Genomic DNA, 9,930 nt, shown 5'->3' with positions numbered 1-9,930 from the left:
ATTTAATTTGTTTTATTTGATTTAGTGCCATTTGACAGGCCAGTTAGCATTGGTGAGGCTAGCTCTTCTCACGAGTATTCAACACTTTTGGTGATGCCGCGAGGATTCAGCAACACTTTGACGACACTGTACAAAAGTTTTTTCAAGAAACACATCTTCCATCAGGTAACTGCAGCAAGACCATGAAGCAACAGCATCACGTGTAAATTGAATGTTCCTTTCCTGTAGATCCAACTCAGTGGAATGAGTCCAATGTATTTACTTTCTCTCAATGGACCTCGGCCGAGTTTCAGCCAACACCATTAGCCCATTCAGTGAAGTCAGGAAGGCTCTGTGTCACATTGCTATTGACTTTAGAGGCAACAACATTAGCCCACTCAATGAAATTAGGTGATCCAATATTACCAGAAATAGCTCCAGTAGTAGCATCAGTATTAGTTGTATCTCTGGTAGACATATTGACCAGTAACAAGCAAAGGATGCTAATCTGTAATATTACCATCAGTGACAGTAGCACAATCAGAATGAAGATTGGTTTATTCCATGTTGTTTGCTTCTTGTTTTTCTTTTGCTTTAAATTCTTACTCTGTTCTGGCCTCCTTGCTTTAACAGCTGGTGATTGGCACAACTCATACACAGGTTCCTCCTCTATTGTGTCACACATCAGATTGTCATAAGTTAGATTCTCTTCCCTTTCCATTGTAAGTGCCGAGAATAAATGAATGGCTAATTAACTGGTACAAATGAGTACATATTTCATAATGTGTATCTAGCTATAACAACAACTGATGGGAAGCTATTTTAATTGGAGAAACTATTTTGTTTTGGTATAATGATGAGTATGATGATGTTTGTATTAAGATATATCGCCATGATTTGAATAAAAACTACTGCATAAAATTCAAATACATATAGCATGAATTTATCGCTACCATAAGTACCATTATATAAACTTAGTATTTGTGAAAACTAAGTTTGTCTCTGTCCCTAAGCATTTTTTAGTAAGCTTCTCAATTGTTGATAGAAGTCTATGAGAATGTTTTATATCATTTCTTAAGTGATACAAAAACGAGTTTTTCTGAAATCTGAGTTATCAATTTAGAAGCTATTAGATCTGATGTCCTGTCAATAATAAATACAATATAAATTATACTGGTTGGGCCTCATTTTTTTTTTAATTGGAAACTGTGATTTGGTTTTTTTATGAAGGAATAGCTCAACTACTTTTTGAAAACAATTTAAAATAGGGCTTAGAAGTTACTTATTACTTGAAATAACAGTATCTCATATAACGGTTTATTTTCATGGGTCTATTATTTTATTGTTTACTCCCTATGTGGCAATTTGTGATTTTAATTTTTGTGGACTTGTGGTTGAAGATTTAGATAGTCTAAAGGGATGGCACTTTGTTGTTAATTTTGTGATACACACACACACAGTGTCACTATACTTATGAGAGAACAATATTCAAAAGATTTTTGGACAAAAGCTAAAAATACCTATTTATAGACAAAATGAAAGTAGTGAGCATTCAATGGAAGTAGTGACAGTGTCCGTTACAGATAATGATCACCATAGAAATGAATTTTGCCTTATGGATTATTCGGGTTATCATTCTCCACAAAACTTTATTATATAACATTTCAGGTTATGTATGATATCACTCTGTCTGGCAAGTATTAATGTTGATAGAATAGTTAGGTAAATAGCTTAAGATCACTTACTAGTTAAGCATAAGTATTATAAATACCAAATTTTTAAGTTAATTTTCAATTGCATGTAATCATTTCCAAAAAAACAAGGCAATGAGCTCTGCTACTATGTACATGTATAATTTAAAAATATAATTTAGTTCATAAGAACATTCACTTATTTCCTTGTACGTGTAATTTAATAAACAATTACATGTACATACATAGCATTTGTGTTTATTGGTACAAACCTAGCTAGTTATGTTTGTTAAAAGTTTGTTAAATTATTTTGCATAAAATCAACCATAACTTCATGCAGTTTAAATTCCCAAAGACAAAACATACCCTTTGGGACTGAACTATACACTTTTATATAAAGGGCCTTATGCAATCCCCCGATAAATAGTAACAAATTTCACCTTCACAACTGCATGTGCAAATAATTATGGCTAAACACTTTGAAGAGTTTTATGAGTCTAGTGAAGATTACACATCAATGCAGCCAGCAAATGAGAACATGTATGAACTTGCAGAAATCTACAGGAAAGAGGATGTGAGAAACCAACAGTCACTTTCCCAATCTCCTCTATTGCCAGCACCTTATGTTAAGAAATAAGCAGAAACATAAGGAGTCATCTTGGAACAAACAACTGCTTTTTATAATGGTACTACTCTGTCTCATATTGATATTATTAATAATAATACTGGGAATTGCAGGATGGTTGGCATATAATAATTATATTGCTACTGGTAATAACGTTGAGTGCACTAATGCTGCAACTGGTGCTAGCAGTGGGAATACAAATGAATGTGCTGATGTGTAGCTCATTACAATAAGTTTGTTAAAAATTTTAACTTCAGTGAATGGGCAGAACTTCACTAAATGGGCTGATTATGTGATCAACACCATTGATAACAATATAATGCAGCCTGACTTTAATGAATTGGCCAACAGCATTGTTTCTAAAGTTGACCAGAGCCTTCCTAACTTCAGTGAATGGGCTAATAGTGTTGTCTCTAAAGTTAACAGCAATGTAACAGGGAGCTTTCCTGATTTCAATGAATGGGCTGATGGTGTTGTTTCTAAAGTTAGAAGCAATGTAACAATGAACCTTCCTGACTTCAATGAATGGGCTAATGGTGTTGTTTCTAAAGTTAACAGCAATGTAACGGTGAACCTTCCTGACTTTAATGAATGGGCTCTAGAGTTAACGGCAATGTAACAGGGAGCTTTCCTGATTTCACTGAATGGGCTAATGGTGTATCGCAGAATACTCTTCAACTATTTCAGAGCAATATCAACTTCACTGAAATTGATAAACAAATTTTACAAACTACACAAGATTCTTGACAGAAGCTCATTAACATCGCTAATAGTCTCTCTAATTTACAAGCCACAGTACCTCTACTGCTGAAGTGGTTGATAATATAATACTGATAGTGTCACAACGTTCTTGCAAGCAATTAAAAAGCCAGCACCCAAGCAGTTCATCAAGTTATTATGTATTAGCAACAGCTGATGAATCAAGTACTTATACTACTTACTGTAATATGGATGAGCTATGTGGTTCAGGAGGAGGATGGACAAGACTAGCATATCTTGATATGACTGATGTTGCACAGAACTGTCCCTCTGGGTTTGGCCTGTACCAGTCAGGAGGAGTTAGAGCTTGTGGTAGATTAGTAAAAGGCAGTAGTAGCTGTGTATCAGTTCAGTTCCCATCTAATGGTATCAGGTATTCTCAGATATGTGGTAGAGTAACAGGATATCAATACGGAGGAACTTATGCATTTTATGGATCAAGTGGCCTCACTCTAATTACGTTGAAGGTGTTAGTATCACTTGTGGATCTCCTCGTCAACATGCCTGGACACTAGCAAATGGTTTAACTGATTCTTATAGTAGCTCCACAGGTGCAGTATGTCCCTGTTCAACAGGCAGTACTCAGACTGTCCCATCTTTTGTAGGAAACCATTAATTATTTCTGTGAGTCTGGTAATCAAGCTTCTAGTGCATCTTCTACTCTCTACACAACTGATCCACTCTGGAATGGTCAAGGTTGTGGTTCTTCTTGAAGCTACTTGCTGTGCTGCATCTGGTATTCCATGGTTTCACAGAGACTATGGTAGCACTACCACTACTGACTATATTGAGTTGAGGGTTTGTGGTTACACTAATGAAGATACTCCTGTTAGCTTTTATGAGATTTATGTAAAGTAATTGTCCTAAAGTTTGCTTGTTTTACTATGATACTTTTGACTTAGTTTGTATTGCTTTTATAGTGCCCTAGTTATTTATTTTTGTTAAACTATTTTTTACTTTAATTGTGCTGATGTCATCATAAATACTCCAGTATTCATTGTCTCATCAAGCTCATGTCCATGAAATATTGGTAGTACATTATCAGTAAAGTCTTTTATTAGTAGTAATAATTATATATTCCTGTGAATCTGATAATCCGAACACTGCTTCCTGCATATCTGATCCTATATAGGATGGTTATGAATGTCATGCTTCTGGTATCTGGTGTTCTAATGCTGGTAATGAAGACAGCCCTGTTAGTTATTATTAGCATATGTAGTCTATGACTCTTACACTAGAATGCTTTAAATGATGTAAATTTTGCCGTCTTCCTTTGATGGTAGTATAGTTTATTAATCATCCATGTAAACTGATTGTATTGTCATGCAGATTAGTGTAGGTATTAGTACAAATTCCTTCCTTCTTTCAAACTTTATGCATGGTTAAGTGGGACAAACTGAAGTAGAAGCCTTTTCACACTGGCAATGTTCATTATGTCGCTATTTCTCTTTTTCTCTATCACTTTCATGCACAGGCTGAATGCAGTTTTAGCTAAGAGGACCACTAATTTTGACAGATTACCTCTTGAAGGTGTTGCCTAGTCTCACCATGTTTACATTACTCAATGTAAGTCAGTATAACACATGTACATGTACATCATGTTATCTACTCTTGGTGTTATGCATTAAACTATAATTACTTTAGATGTTGTTTTTAGTTGTGTACCCATATTCAATGTATCTCATGTAAGGGAGTGGCTACTTCAGTTATAGCATCAACTTCTGCATACTTTCCCTTTCCTATATTCTTAGGCATGAAGGGAGAGGCTGGTGATGGAAATATATGCTATTGACATTGTTGCATGCAATCTACTTGTACATGTATGTATTTGTTATTTTAGTTAACCATGTTTACATAAAGCATTCCAGAGTATTCTACTGTATCTCTTTTAAGGTTTTGTAATGTATGTTCTCTGGAGTTTTCTGGATTGGAAGTTTCTGGAATCTATGATTACTATATAAGAACTTTTTCTTTTTGCTCTGTCTGTTTGTTCTCTCTCTCTTGTTTGTTTTATTATAACAATTAAGTTGTTGACTCAAAACTTTAACAGCTGGAAGACTTAAATTTCTGTATTTTGTCAGATAATTTTATGAAGCAATCAATTAATCTATTTATTCTATTGCTTGTATCAATTTATTATTAATAGGGCTTAGCTACAAAAATTCTCTTTTGTTAATACTGATACACATCTATGCTTTTACATTACATTATAAAGCAGATTTAAGCTAATATTCAGTTGCATGTAATCATTTTAGAAAAACAAGGCAATTGCTACCACGTATACATGTATAATTCAAAAATATAATTTAGTTCATAAGAATATGCACTTATTTCCTTGTACACATAATTTAATAAACAATTACATTTATATGTATAGTATTTGTGTTTATTGGTATGAACCTTGTTATGTTTGTTAAATAATTTTCCATAAAATCAACCATACAGTTTGAATTCCCAAAGACAAAATTTATTCTTTGGGACTAAACTATACACTTCTATATAAAGGACCTCATGCGATTCCCCAGTGAATTAGTAACAAGCTTCATCTTTGCAACTGTATCTGCAAAAAATATGGCAAAACATTTTGAAGAGTTTTATGAGTCTCATGATGATTACACATCAATGCAGCCAGCAAACGAGAACATGTATGAACTTGCAGAAATGTACATAAAAGAAGATGTGAGAGACCAACAGTCACTTTCCCAACCTCCTCCATTGCCAGCACCTTATATTAATACTGAAAGTAAGCAAAAACATAAGGAGTCGTCTTGGAACAAGCAACTACTTTTCATAATAATACTACTCTGTTTCATATTGATATTATTAATAATAATACTGGGAATTGCAGGATGGTTGGCATATAATAATTGTAATAATGTTGAGTGCACTAATGCTGCAACTGGTGCTAGCAGTGGTAATACAAATGAATGGGCCAATTATGTAGCTCAAAAAGTCTACAATAAGTTTGGTAACATTAAAAATTTTAAATTCAGTGAATGGGCAGATGGTGTGGCACACAATATTTATCAAGAAATAAATAACAACAGCCAGAATTTTACTGAATGGGCTAATTATGTGATCAGCACCATTGATAAAAAAATAGTGCAGCCTGACTTCAATGAATGGGCCAATGATGTTGTCTCTAAAGTTAACAACAATGTAACACAGAGCCTTCCTGATTTCAATGAATGGGCTAATGGTGTTGCTTCTAAAGTTAACAGCAATGTAACACAGAGCCTTCCTAATTTCAATGAATGGGCTAACAGTGTTATCTCTAAAGTTAACAGCAATGTAACAGGGAGCCTCCCTGAATTCAATGAATGGGCTAATGGTGTTGTCTCTAAAGTTAACAGCAATGTAACACAAAGCCTTCCTGACTTCAATGAATGGGCTAATGGTGTTGTCTCTAAAGTTAACAGCAATGTAACACAAAGCCTTCCTGACTTCAATGAATGGGCTAATTGTGTTGTCTCTAAAGTTAACAGCAATGTAACACAAAGCCTTCCTGACTTCAATCAATGGGCTAATGGAGTGGCACAGAATACCTTTCAGTTACTTCAGAGCTCTCCCAACTTCACTGAACTTGATAAACAAATTTTACAAACTACAAGAGATTCTGCACAAAGGCTATTAAACATTGTCAATACTCTCTCTAATCTACAAAACACCAGTACCTCTACTGCTGGAGTGGTTGATGATACATAATTATTCACTAAACAAACATTATTGTTGTTGAACAATTCACACCTTGTTCTTCCAACATCTTGTAAGCAAATACAGAATCAAATTCCAACTAGTCCATCAGGATATTATTTATTAGCATCTGACTTTGGATCAACTGATTATACTGCTTACTGTAATATGGGATCACTGTGTGGTTCAGGAGGAGGATGGACAAGACTGGCATATTTGGATATGACTGATGCTACACAGAACTGTCCATCTGGGTTTACACTGTACCAGTCAGGAGGAGTTAGAGCTTGTGGTAAATCATCATCTCGTGGTGGCTGTGTATCAGTTAAGTTCCCATCTAACGGTATCAGTTATTCTCAAATATGTGGTAGAGTAACAGGATATCAATATGGCCATGTAGATACTCTTAATTATTATTATGGTATTGATTCTTATTACGTTGAAGGTGTTAGTATCACTCGTGGGTCTCCTCGTCAACATGTCTGGACATTAATGGCTGGTATCAATCAAGTCTCATCACGCTCATGCCCATGTAATACTGGTAGTACATTATCAAAGCAGTCTTTTATTGGTAATAATTACTTCTGTGAATCTGGTAATCCTTATAGTAGTCCATCAAGTACCCTCTACACATCTGATCCACTATGGGACGGTTATGGTTGTAGTTCTATTGAATCACCTTGTTGTAATGTTCCTGGTATCCCATGGTTTCACAGAAACTATGGTAGCACTACCACTACTGACTATATTGAGTTGAGGGTGTGTACTAGTGTCAGTGGTGAAGACAGTCCTGTTAGCTATTATGAGATTTATGTTAAGTAGTGAAGTGTGTGTATCGACTCCTGCACTAATATTATTAGTAAATGTTCTTAGATAGAAGTTAATATACCTTAAGTTTAGTTTTTTGTCGATTTTTAATCTTAAAAACTGTCTTTCATTTGTCTTTTACTTCTGTTACAAGCATGTTATGAAGTTTCTACTTGTATACACACCCTTTAAAATTTTTTTCATCAAAATTCTGTTGTTATAATTATTGTTAGATTATTAATAAAAAGAATTTGCAATATTTCCCAGGCTTTCTTCCCCTATTTCTATTACCAAATTTAATATAATAAATATTAATATTATTCTCTTCTTGCACCAGATTCAATAGTTGTAAATTATCTCACAATTACTCAAAGCATAAACTGTCTTGCCACTTTTATTTTAACCGACGACCACAACTTTAGAATAAGCTAATAAAAGCTAGCTGATACACTTAATTGCTTTTTGCCCTCTGCTAAAGGATGATTGGTTAATCTAATGTGGCAGACCTTTTTATCCAAGTTTGACTCCACAAGTTTTTGCACATTTCACTTATTATGTCCATGCTATAGGTGTATCGAATCGTTCCTGTAATTTTAAACTTATTAAATCTGTAGCTCTTAAAATCCTTTTTGTTTTTTTTTTATTTTTTGGGGCTCTGTGTTTTATCACAATTTCTCATACAGTACTCTCTAGTCGTGTCTTATTTTTTGTGCTGTCTATGAGTATTCATTGTAAACTTCATTAATAATAATTATAGTATTAGTACAAACCAGGCCCTTACCCCAACCTTCTTTTTCACTTTATGCATGGTTTAATTAGTGGAGAGGAGGCTAGACTAGAGGCCATTTCACACTGGCACTATTCTCTAACATACATAATGACACTATTTCTTTCTCTCTCTCTCTCTCTCACACACACACACACACAGGCTCAATAGAGTCTTAGTGAATTAAAACAAATATTTATTGAAAGATCTTCTTCAGACTGACCACCATTTCATCATGGATATCCGGATTACCTCTTGGAGCTGTTGCCATGGTTACATTACTCAATATTACATGTACATTGTGTGATACATTGGATTATTATTGTTACGTTGCTTTTAACTGTATCCAGTATCCACATTTAGTGCCATCTTCTGCTACTTGCACTATTGCAAATTAATAAGAGGTTTGCATGAATACAGAACAGAAAAGTCAAGTTCATATGTGCCACTCAAATTATTATAGAGTCAAAGAGGTTCCTAACTTTCTATACATGTCACTCATCTCTGAGGCTTCCAGTACACATATTCTTTGATGCAGAGAGATGGGGTTGATGGAAAAGAAAAGGAGGGACTGGAACAGGAGCGCTGAAAGAAAGAGATAAGGCTGGACCCAGTTGGTGAAATAATGCACAACCTTGGGTTTAAGACTACACATAATAAGGAGTTCATTGATATTCTCTTCCTCGGGCAACTGAAAAACTTATTAAGCAGGCACTTTACATTTCTAGCAAAAACTACAAATGAGTTAGGCTGCAACAACTGAATCTATCTACAATTAATTGACTTTAGTAAAATTAATTAATAATAAGTAATTTTAATTATTACTATTATCTATTTTTAGTGAAAAAATAAGTTGCAGTTAACCATATATAGTTGTTCAGCAAAAATAATTTAAAGATAATGTTATTTAATTAATTTTAGCAACCTGTGATGCAGTTCATGAATGATCATTAGCAGTGAAGAGATGATTGTTAATCATGTATTACCAGTAGCAGAAGAATGCAATGGACTGCGTTCATTAGGCTCCGTATCAGCAATTGTAATAGCATAGGCCTACAGAATAGAATAAGTAAGAGTGAGGATGTATTATAATGAGAAACACACATAATAATCAAAAAAATTATATAACACAAAAATGTCACATACTGTGTCACTACTAGCTAGAAACTTCCGTGGCTCAAAATTCATGTGAATTGCTATAAAATTGGCTTTTGCAGGTTTTATTTTTATAAATTCACCATCCCTTTAAATTTAAATAGGCCATTAATTTATGTCTCAAATTTTTAAGGATTAAATCTCTGTGATTTTTTCAAATCTGCAAATTAGCAGAAATTTCTAGCTATAATGGCATAAATATCAATTTTATTTTATTACAATTAGACTAACTATGTGTACTTACAGTAGAATTGACTTTATCTCTATCATTATTCCCTCCAGTCTCATCAGGCAACTCGTAACTGGTCCTTGAGCTACGTGTACGAATCTGACGAAATCTAAGACAAATTCGTTGCAATTTAAGAAGAAGCTTCTCATAGAATCGATCAAAGACAACAAGATACACAAGGGCACCTGTGAATGAATAAAATAGATGATTATTTCACAGTACAAAA

At 34.1% G+C, this 9,930-nt stretch overlaps 1 long non-coding RNA gene across 1 annotated transcript; it reads left to right on the top strand.

Moving 5' to 3' along the window:
* Positions 1-4,534: 4,534 nt before the first annotated feature.
* Positions 4,535-8,879, top strand: LOC109589242 (uncharacterized). Its single transcript, XR_002188606.1, has 2 exons — positions 4,535-4,620; positions 8,483-8,879. It is a non-coding gene; the product is annotated as an uncharacterized LOC109589242 (long non-coding RNA).
* The last annotated feature ends 1,051 nt before the right edge of the window (positions 8,880-9,930 follow it).

The sequence above is a fragment of the Amphimedon queenslandica genome, unplaced genomic scaffold (assembly GCF_000090795.2).
Source record: "Amphimedon queenslandica unplaced genomic scaffold, v1.1 AMPQUscaffold_11504_Cont14699, whole genome shotgun sequence".
Lineage (NCBI taxonomy): Eukaryota > Metazoa > Porifera > Demospongiae > Haplosclerida > Niphatidae > Amphimedon > Amphimedon queenslandica.
Note: the sequence above shows the minus strand (reverse complement) of the source record. Positions and strands in the feature narration are given on the sequence as shown.